The following is an 11,408-nucleotide window of genomic DNA, read 5'->3' as shown; positions in this document are numbered from 1 at the left end:
CCTTTATAGGCATTAGACAGGTAGAATAAGAATACATAGATTAACTTCTTCGTTAATAACATATAGAGGTATTTGTTTGCAAAGAGGGAGGACCTAATTTAGCATGATCTGGTTTAATTCGTAGATTAAAAAAAAAGCGAAGTGGTGAATGGATAAATTCTCAGAAACATAGATCCTGTGTACACAAACATGTATGGGTCAGATGTTCTCCTTTAGTATCTTCAGTAGGTAAAACATAACTGTAGACAATGCAGAACGCTGAATTAAATGAGTGACAAGTTTTCTCTGTGATCCCAAAACGACCTGTGCACCCCCCTTCCCCCCCATCCCGCCAGCAGATGACTGGACTACGATTCCCAGCCGTCCTGTGCGGGCCCGCCCCTCTGGAGTACGCAGAGGGCGGGGCGTGTCTGTGCTTCTGCCCCACCGCCGCCCTCCCCCAGGGTTGTGGCCACGCGCAGCGGCAGCGGTTGTTCCGCTTCCCCTCCGGCCCGGGCCGTCGCCATTGCCGAAGGCTTCTGCCCTCCCCTCCCTGACCCGCGGGGCTCCGCGCCTCACGGCCTCGGTAGCGACGGCCGCGCCCCGAGCCGCTCCCCTCCGCCCTGCCCTCCTCCCTTTCTGCCTCCCAGAGCAGCGCTCGCCCGCGTCGGCCCGGCAGCCCGCCCCGGGTCGGGCGGAGACCTTCCCTCTCTGGTAAGTGCGGACGCTCTGGATCGGGCCGGGCCGCCGCCCTCCTCCCGCCTCCGCGGCCTGGGCCCAGCGGCCCGGGACGCAAGCACCTGCGAGCGGGCCCTGGGCTCCGGGCGGTGGCTCATTGTCTGCGCCCGCGTTCTCAGCTTCGGCCGGGAGGAAGCTTGCCCGGCCCCAGTCTGGCCGCCCTCGCCCTTCGCCGCCGCGGCGCTGCACCGGACGGCTCGGGTTTGTTCCTGGATGTTCTCCCCTTTACCAGCTGCGTTCGCTGCAGCCTTGTGGCTCCCGAATCCTGTCTCGAGCCCCTTAGGTTCCGTCTGTAAGCTCTTCCTCATTCTCCACTTCAGGAGAAAGTTTTTGCAGGGCTTGGGAGCCTCCGCTTGAGAACAAAACTTAAGGATCTTCTCAAAGTTTTTGCTTGATCTTCAGCCAGGAGGTGAATATTTGCTTCTTAAGGTTAACTTGGGCTGAGGTTGACTTTTCTCCATGTTTGGCTATCTGAAAGACGCGCGCCCTCACTCACAAAAACGTTGCCGCAAATAACTTAGTGGACTCAACCTTTTGATTAGTTCTTTAGAGATCAAGTCATCCAAGTCAGAAGTGTGTAAAATGATTGCCATTGTGGCTTGATGAAAGGCTCTTCCCATCCTGTATCTTAATTTGAATAGGAATAGGTAGAGTGGAAGAGATTCGTTTTCTCTTTGGTAAATATCTCCCATTGGTAGTGGCCAGGTTCTTCTTTACAAGTGACCTGTAGATTTTCTATCATTTCAGTTATAATCTTAAAAAAAAAAAAAAAAAAAAAGACAAACCGGTTAGGCCCAAAATTAGACGAGCCACGACGAACTGTGTTATGGATGAAGGTTGTGCACGTCACGTTTTCCCCTGCTGTGTTTGACTCTTCCGCTCTTATAAGTAGGCAGGATATTGAAATAAATACACAAGAATTTTGCTCTGGGGACTCTTTTTTTTTTTTGTAGTTATCCAAAAGAATAGCATGAATAAAATTAGGTCGGAATGAAGGCAGTGAATAGTAATTTTTAAAGCAGGTTAGGGCATGTCATCTTTGCCAGAAGCCCTATGGCATTATGTAGAACATTCTTGCCCATCTCTACCCCAGCTCTTCAAGGTAGGGGTGTGTGTATGTGTGTGTGTGTGTGTGTGTGTGTGTGTGTGTGTGTGTGTAAGGGTAAGGGAAAAGCCCTTTTCATGTACTTTTACAATGAGCCTCCTTTTTTCTTTTCAGGCTGGCCTGACACTTCCTATGTGCCTGAATTACACATGTGAATTAACGTATTTGACAATCTCTGCCTTTAAATCTTTCTAGAGATTAATTAGCCAGGAACTCTATTGCACATTTACGTTATGGAAACTGAATTTCATGTTGTTTAGATGGCTAGGTAGGTAGGCAGTAGTAGGTATGTAGGTAGATAGATAGGTACTGAATTTCATGTTGTTGTTGCTTAGATAGCTAGGTAGGTGAATACTCATTGTAAAGTAAGTTTTGAATTTTGGTAAAAAGAGGTTGACCTAATTCAAAATGTTTTGTTGTTTTTATTAGACTATTATCTTTCCCTCTGCTAGGCTGTGAGGAAAAACATAGCTTAGTTCTCAAGTACTATCATCCTTTGGTTCTGTCAATTGCTCTTACGTTAGTGAGATGCCTTGGCATGAGGGATTTAGATGTAGAAATGTCAGGGAATGAAAAAGCACCTTGAGGTCAGCTTCTGCTATTTCTTTGTCCTTTTTTAATCCCTGTACTGGATCACACTAAAGCCCTCCCTATGATGCTAGGCAAGCACTCTCACTGAGCTACAACCCCAGCCCTCTTTAACTTTTTGAGACAGTCTCATTCAGTTTTCTAGGCTGGTCTCACTCTCAACCAGGCAAGATCTTCCTGTCTCAACCTCCCCAGTATTTGGGATCACAGCCTGTGAATTGTCTTGCATCAGCTCCTAATAACTGAGATTACAAGTGTGTACCATTGTGTTGGGCAAGCAGACTTAAAAAAAAAAAAAAAAAAGAGAGAGAGAGAGAGAGTTCTTGGGTATTTTGCTTCTTGGAGCCAATTTTCCATCAGAGAGAAGGAGATTAGTTTTCTGGACTTTGTGTTGTATGATACCAACACTGCAAACCTAAATTCATGAAGTATGAACTTGTTCTGGTTAGCTAAGGATTAACTTTGAATTATTCTTTCACAGAACTCAAGAGCTAGTATAAGTAACCAAGTATAAAACAAGCAGGTATGGTTGAATGCTTACAACCTTTATTTATTGGTTATTACAGTAATAAATGTTCAGTGTGTGTTTCTTTTGGCTTTCTTGTTTTCTGGTTTTGGTTTAAATTGGACTGTGGTTCGTCTTGAGACTAGTTCAGGTCTTTTCCCCTCAAGTGACTCTAGTTACAGAATTAACAGATTCTTGTCAAATGAAAGGAAGATTGTTATTTGCACATTGTGCTTCTGAGTTTTTCTTGTATTCTTTAAAATAGTTTTTGATGTTTTGATGGTGTGTGTGTGTGTGTGTGTGTGTGTGTGTGTAGGTGTAGTCCTGGAACTGGAGTTACAGACAGCTGTAATGAGCTGCAATATGGATGCTGGGAATTGAACCCTGGTCTTCTAGAAGAGCAGCAGTGTTCTTAACTGCTGAGCCATCTCTCCAGCCCCTCTTTTTTACTTTTTAAGGAATTGGTTTTTTATGTATATGTGTGCTTTGCCTATATGTGTGTATGTGCACCTTGTGGAAGCCTATGAAGACCAGTATAGAGATCAGATCCCTGGAACTGGAATTACAGACAGTTGTGAGCTGCAAGTTAGAAGTAAGCTTCTGTTGAGGCTGAGTGTTTTTTTTTGTTTTTTGTTTTTTTTTTTTTTTTTTCTTGATTTAAATTCTTTTGTTTTGTAGTCTGGCTGGCCTTGAACTCATGGTGGCCCTCTCTCTTTTTTGAGAAAGAAGATCTCTCTATTAAGCATGTTTCTTTGTGTAACAGCCCTGGCTGTCCTAGAACTCAACTCTGTATACCAGACTGGCCCCAAACTCACAAAGCTCTATCCACCTCTACCTGCTGGGATTAAGGCCTGTGCCACCCCACCTGTTTTGTGGCAATGAGGTAAGGGGAGAGAGGCTCTCAGATGTCTGTTTTTTGCTGTGTAGCTCAGACTGGCTTAGAATGCATCAGCCTCTCATGGTGCTGGGATTCTAGACCTATGCTGTGTTACCATACTTGAGTGCATTTCAAGGTAGTTTGTGGTTGGTTGTTCAAGTCCTGGGGATTAAACTCAGATGATTTAAGTTTGGGTGCCTTTACCTGTGAGCCATTTTGCCCACCTCATTCTACATTTTGATGGTTGGTAAACTGACTTCTAAAAAGATTTCACTAATGTAAATTTCTTTATTGAATGGATATTTATTTTGCCTCTGTTGCCTGTTAGACTTTTACCCCCCAAAAAAACTACTTTATTTTGAACTTCTAGTAATATTTAAATGTGTATATGTATTTGTGTGTGGTTTGAATAAAGGACATCTCCCACCCCCCCACACAATGTTTAAATGTTTTTTTCTTTCTTTCTTTGACCCAGATCTTCAAACAAGCAGATAGGCAATAAATAAGTATGTGTTTGATGAATAAATGTCAATTTTTTATTTTCTAATATAATGATTTTAAATTTTATTTTAGTAGACTTTATATAGCAATTTTAGATGCACAGCAAAATAGAGCAAAAAGTACAGTTATCAAAGTTTCCCACCATCAGTATCTGTGCTAGTGCAGTAGGTCTTTGATACACTTAGGAATGAACCAACAGTGACATGTTAGTACTACCTTGAGTTCATAGTTTACATTAGAGTTTGCTCATTATACGTTGTGTGGGTTTTGACAACTGTATAATAATGTATTGAAGAAACATGCACAGTCATTTCATACACAGTCAAATTCTTTGTGCTGGCTGGGCACTTGGCAGGCCTGGTCTACACAGTGAGTTCCAGTGTAGCCAGGGGTACATAGAATGAACCTGTCTGAAAAATTAAAAAACAAACCAAACAGCAACAAATTTGTTCTTTCTGTCCATTCTTCTTCCCTTGAATTTGTGGCAGGAACTGAAGTTGGGCCCTGTGAACTAACTTCTGAATCATCTCTTGGTTCTGTGTGCTGTGTGTTCCCGATGGTCCTCCTCTTTACTGCCTGGCCCACTGCAGCAGTGCATGACATACACAGCGTCTAGCTCTTGTGATTCTGGGAATCAAACTCAGGTCATCAGGTTTGCATGGCAAGTGCTTTTACATACTGAGGAGTCTTCTCAACCCAGGATTTGGCTTTCTGTTTTTTTCATTGTGGTCTGAAATATACCTAAGAATGCTTACCATTTTAACAGTTGCTAAGTTTACAGTGCCGTGGCTTTACATTCATTCACTCTGTTGCATGGCATTACTCCCACACCACTCTTTAGCTCTTTTCATCTTATAAAACTAAAAGTCTGTGCTTGCTAATTAGTAATTCCTTGCTTTCCTTTTAGACTTCATGATTTTGACTTCTTATGTAAGTTAATTTTACCTTTGGCTTATTTTACCTAGCCTGATATGTTCAATGTCCATCCATGTTGTAGCATGTGTACGTATACCCTTCCTTTTATGGTTAACAATTTCATTCTGTGTATGTACTACATTTTGCTTAACCTAAAGAGCCAAAGAACACTTGAATGAGGCAATATAGATAACAGTATAGATGTACAGATATTTATTTCTTCAGGAAATCCTTTTCTCCAGATCTGAAAGTGCTGGTTTGTATGGCAGCTACTTTTACTTTTTTGAGGAGTCACTAAACTGTTTTCCATGGTGGCTGAATTACTTTACATTTCTACCATCAGTGCTCAGGGTCTTCAGTTTCTTCACATCATTGCCAGTTCATAATTTTTTGTTTACTTTTTTAATAGTAGCCATCTTACTAATATGAAGTATTTCATTGCAGTTTTGATTCACATTTCCACAGTTATTAGTGACATTGAACGTCTTTTCATGTATTTGTTATCATTTATATGTCTTTGGAGTAATGTCAGCTCAGATTCTTACAGGTCTGTTTTTGGGAGGACATAACTTTTCTACTGAGGTTTAAGTTAAGGAGCTAGATTGTGGTGGTGATATATTTAGTTGCATGAGAAACTTCGGTATTGTTTCTCAAAGCTGCATATTCTTGCATTCCACAACCTAGCATGTGGTGGGTTTTAGCTTTTCTGAAACGTGTAGTGGCAGTATATGCTTGGCCATTGTTTATTAAACTCTGATAATGATGTGTAATGTTGAACATGTTTTTATATGCCATTCATATATCATCTTTGATTAGCTATTTTGTCCGTTCTTAAAAGAGTTGTTCACTTTCCTCTTTCTGAGATTGATTGATTGATTGATTGATTGATTGATTGATTGATTGATTGATTTATGTGAGTGTCTCTCCTCATCTGTGGCTTGTCTTTTCATTCTCCTTACTGGTAACTTTATGGGCTGGTGTGATTTTTTTTTTTTAAACAGATTGTCCTACTTAGTATTTTTGGTATTTATTTCCATGGTGGTGCACAGGTGCAACAGAGGACACCTGGCAGATTTCTTCCCATGCGGGTTCAACAGGTGAAATCCCAGGTTGTCAGGCTTGGCAGCAGGTGCCTTTCCTATATCTCCAGCCTCCTATTTTCTGTTTGAGGAGTCTCATGCAACCCAAGCTGATCTAGAACTCACTGTAGCTGAGCATGAGCTTGACCTGATCTTCCTGCCCAACCCCCATATCCCCTAAGTGTTGGGATAACTGGCATTACAGGTGTGTGCTATGTGGCCTGATTGTCTTAGGTTTTGTCTTAAAATCTTATCTTTTTAGGCTCAGTTTATTAAGCTTTGTCTTCCTTGCCATTTTGGTTTTGTTCTCTCTTTTAAATTGCATGTAGGTATGGTATGCCTATAATCCCAGCACTTAGGAGGCTGAGGCAAGAGGATGGAGAGTTGGAATTGAGTCTTCGTTACATACTCATAAGAAAAACCTGCATATAGTTTATTTTGTTTTGTTCTAAAATGTTATTCAAAAGTTTTATGTTTTATTGTAATAGGTGATTAATAAATGATTGCTAAAGATGTTTATTTTACTTAATGATTGCCTTTTTAAATTGCTGTTGGAATGTTTCTATTGAACCCATATACTATTAAATGACTATCTTTGTATTTTATGGTACAAAAATAGTTTATTCCAAGGCATGTGTGGTGGCACATGCCTTTAATTCTAGCACTTGGGAGACTGAGCCAGGAGGATCTCTGTGAGTTTGAGACCATCCTGGCCTATGAGTTCCAGATCAGCCAAGTCTACATAGTATACCCTGTCCAAAAAAAAAAAAAAGTTGCAAAATAAATGCATCTGAAACATCTAGTAATTTAAAATTTACATTGTCACCGGTGCTAACTCCAGACCCTTCTGTCCTTTTTTCCTGTCAGAATAGGGTGGCAGTCAAGGGGCTGTTCTCTGGTTTCCCAGTTTTGGGAATAACAAGGAAATCAATACCACCACCACCACCAGTTCATGAACCATGTTGTCATCTATAAAGTTCCCATTCCAAAACTGCCAGATAGTACCACCACTGACCCCCAAACACTCTTCCTGATTTATTTATTTACGTATTTATTTTGGATTTTCAAGATAGGGTTTCTCTGGCTGCCCTAGAACTCACCCTGTAAACCAGACTGGCCTCAAACTCAGAGATCTGCCTGCCTATGCCTTCCAGTGATAGGAATTAAAGGCTTTCTTTCTGTTTTGATTACGTTTATGGTTTTGGGTTGGGCCGCATTTATAGCGTTTATCCAGGCAGGGTTCTGTGCATGAGAGTAAAGTGGGATCCTGGCCAGAGGTGGAGATGAGGGTGTCTGGTCCCGAAGATGAGGGAAAAGTGAGATTTTTAGTTTCCAGAGAGTTTGTTCCCCAGGGCTGGACAAGTCAGCTTCTGCTCATGAGTTCTTATCTGCTCCATCTCTTTGAGCTGCCTGCTGGGGCCGATAGTGAACACAGGCCAGCCGTGCTTTTGAAGGCATGTGGTGTTGTATGTGACAGGAAGTTATGGGGAGATTTGCCAATGCTAGGAGATGGTGACTACACAGGAGACTGTGGAAGCTGTGGGGGCCGCTGCTGTGGGGAAGGGAAGGCGGGTGACCTGGTAGAGCTGGCACAGTGTCACAGGTGTGGCCCTTAAACACTAGTGCATTCACAACATTCACAACAGCATCACTTTGATTCCGCTTGATTCCGCTCCAGAATGTGCCTCTTCCCCAACAGCACTTACTTCCTTAAACACCTCCTAGCCAGTCTGCCTAGTGATTGTCCTCTGATCGCCTGTCTGATCTGCTTTCTGCTTCTGAATTTGCTTCTTTCTGGATGTTTTATAAGTGGGATCATACCCATAAAGTCTTAAGGGTTCACACTTCGCATGTACTTAATTCCTTTTTAAGGCTGATATATTCTCCTGTGTGAAATATACTAATTCATCTACTACCAATGGTTTATGTTTTTAATTTGTAAAGTATATTTTGTTTCCTTTAATCTCGGGTGTTTGAAATGATGAGTCCTATAAAATATACTGGATTGAATGAGTATTGGTGTCTAATCTTTCCCTCCTTTCAAAAATCCAAAGCAGAACCATGCTTCCCAGGAAAAGCTCTGGTCCTTTGCTCCCTGGAAACTTAAGTCTTTTGTTTTGTTTTGTTTTTTGTTTCTTTGATACAGGGTTTCTCTGTGTAGCCCTCCCTAGCTGTCCTGGAACTCATTCTGTAGATCAGACTGGCCTCCAGCTCAGAGATCTGCCTGCTTGCCTCTGCCTCCCTAGTGCTGGGATTAAAAGTGTGTGCCATATTATACCTAGTCTAAATCTTAATGGAAAAATACAGAATCATTTCTGATTTGTTATTCTTAAAATTCTGAACACAGCCACACAGCCATACTTTATTGCTCTTGGTTTTCCAGGACAAGCTTGAAACACAATATTTAATGCATCTGCACATTTTAACTTTATTTTTCATATTTTGCTGTAATTACATTCTGCAAAGTAGATTCAGGTTTTACATTTAGGTTGGCCATGTGCAGTCAGTGTGCAGCAGGAGCACTTGGAAGCCTTGACTAGCAATTGCAGCATTGCTGACCCCAGAACCTCTGTCAGTGTTGTCCTGTGTCATCTCTACAATCCTTTTGCCTTGGGTTGTCTCTGCCTCCTTTCTGGTTATTTCTTGTATCAAATGGTAGTAGGTAGGATCCCCTGCTCACTACTCCCTCCCTCCCTCTCTCTTTCCTTCCTTCCAGCTTATGTATTCTAAATAAATGTTCAGTGATGTTGCCTGAAACATAACTTGGCGTTTCATTTCCAGAAATGCCTCTGATTACTTGTCTTTTGTTTGTTCTGTTTTCTTCCTTGCAAATGTTTGTCATTATTAGGTTGGTTTATTATTCCTGTCTTCTCTGTGAGCCACTCAGATGTTTGCTATTTTTACAACATTGGCTTTATTTCTACTGTCATACTTCTAATTCTTTTATATCTTCTTTTTTTTCTTTTTCTTTTTAGTATACACTGGAGCATTTTTAAATGATACAAAAATGTTCCCTTTGAAAATTATCCACATTTCATCTTGATTTTTTTTTTAATCCCCATCTGTACCTGTTTCATGAAATTTGCCAAACAGTGATAGCTGCATACTGAAGTATCTGCCTTCTCAATGCATATACCCCTGTGTGCTGAGTGATCTTTCTTCTTTATGTTTTGTTAGCCTCATGTTGGATTTTTTTTTTCCTCAACCCTAAGTTGTAACATACCAGATGTGCATTTTAAGAAATGTCTGTGAGCTGGGTAGTGGTGGTACACACCTTTAATCCCAGTGTTTGGGAGGCAGTCATCAGGGATCTTTATGTGCAATACCAGCCTGGTCTATAGAGTGAGTTCCAGGACAGCAAGGGCTACATAGAGAAATCTTGTCTCAAGAGAGAGAGAGAGAGAGAGAGAGAGAGAGAGAGAGAGAGTGTGTGTGTGTGTGTGTGTGTGTGTGCGCGCGCTTCTGTGTGTTCTCTTGCCTCTGTGGTTGACTAAATCTGGATGAAACAACTGCTAGGGAATTAAAGCACAGCTACTAGCCTGGCTTCCAGTGATGCTATTACAAGCACGCTGAGGATTGATGCGTGTGTGAGCATCCCTGATCTCCAGAATGTAGTGCTGCAAGGGTTCTTCCTGACTTCGTGATTGTACCTCCCAGGAAGGGATGCATCACATCAGCCCAGGTTTTACTGCTTACACTGCTCTATCCAAACTGTCTACACACAAACACATAGGATTTTCTGGAATTTTTATGGTTATCTGACGTGTGTAGAAAGATGAGAAGATAAGGAAGTAGCTGCAGTAGACCCTGTGTCTGTATAGTAAGATATGGGTTTAGATTATGAGGTGTCTAGTAAGCAGAGAGGAATAAGTAACTATTCAGACAGATGGTTGAATTTCATTTTATGAGACAACATAACTGATAAGCTCATGAATCTTTTTCAACTAATAATTAATGACCTTGTAGCTAGTAGATATCAAAGATCAAACATACTGTCTATGTAGAAACCTGAGACCCACTGGCAGTGGTGACTCATGCCTTTAATCCCAGCACTCGAGAGGCAGAGGCAAGCAGATTTCTGTGAGTTTGAGGTCAACCTGGTCTACATGGTGAGTTTCAGGACAGCCAGGGCTACACAGAGAAACCCTGTCTCAAAGAACCAAAATAAACAAAGACATGAGATGAACTATTATGTGTAACATCAGATTCTTTTCAAGACTTTAGTTTTTTTTTTTTTTTTTTTGAAGATTTTCTTTAAATTTTAATTATGTCTGCGTGTAGGGTTGTGCAATGCCCATGAAGGCCAGAAGCATCAGATCCCCTGGGAAGCAGAGTTAGAGGCAGTTGTAAGCAACTTGACATGGGTGCTGGAAACCAAATTTAGAGAGCAGTGTGAGCTCTTACTCTGAGCCGCCCTCCAGCCCCAAGACTTCAAATCTTTTCATTCCAAATTATCACTCTCAGGAAGGTTTTTTTGGAGGATTTTTTGTTTGTTTAATCTCTGTCAGGCTGGAGGGAAAACTCAGTGCTAAGAGTGCTTGCTGTTCTTCCAGAGGACCCGAGGTTTAGTTCCCAGAACCCACATTGGGATTCAAGTCCCTCTTCTGGCCTCCATGAGTACTTTGTTCCCCACACAGTGCCATACATATGGATTAACATCTTTTAAAAAAAATTTTTCCCTGAAAACATGTGACTTTCCAGATTTGGTGCTAGTTGTTACTAGAATTATACCACCTCTCCCCACACACACTTTAAGACTGCATACACTAAACACATTTTGTACCACTGAGCTATGTTCCCAGCCACGTCTGGTTTGTGTATGTATGTGTGTGTCAGAGAGAGTAGTACCATGGGCTCGTGTGTGCTTGCATATGTGTGGAGGCCTCAGGCTGACATGGGGTGTCTTCCTTGGGACCCGTCTGCCTTATTCATTGAGTCAGAGTCAGTTTGTGACCAAACTTAAGGAAAGCTAGATTTCTAGTTGTTAGTAATCTTGTGTGCTTGCCTGGTCTCTTTCAGAGCATTTTCTGAGCCACGTGACACTTCACTGTTGTTATGTTATATTCTATGAGTATAGTGCTTGGGTGGAGGTCAAGGACAAAAGAGAGTATCTGTGTGGAT

General features: G+C 41.7%; 1 protein-coding gene across 1 annotated transcript in view; it reads left to right on the top strand.

Moving 5' to 3' along the window:
- Positions 1-541: 541 nt before the first annotated feature.
- The window catches only part of Pak2 (p21 (RAC1) activated kinase 2), a 65,465-nt gene continuing 54,598 nt past the window's right edge, over positions 542-11,408 (top strand). Inside the window, exon 1 of the mRNA XM_051191322.1 lies at positions 542-693. The gene's annotated coding sequence lies outside the window, so the exon portion shown is untranslated. The remainder of the gene's footprint in view (positions 694-11,408) is intronic.

This window comes from Phodopus roborovskii, unplaced genomic scaffold (genome assembly GCF_943737965.1).
Source record: "Phodopus roborovskii unplaced genomic scaffold, PHOROB, whole genome shotgun sequence".
Classification (NCBI taxonomy): Eukaryota; Metazoa; Chordata; class Mammalia; order Rodentia; family Cricetidae; genus Phodopus; species Phodopus roborovskii.
Note: the sequence above shows the minus strand (reverse complement) of the source record. Positions and strands in the feature narration are given on the sequence as shown.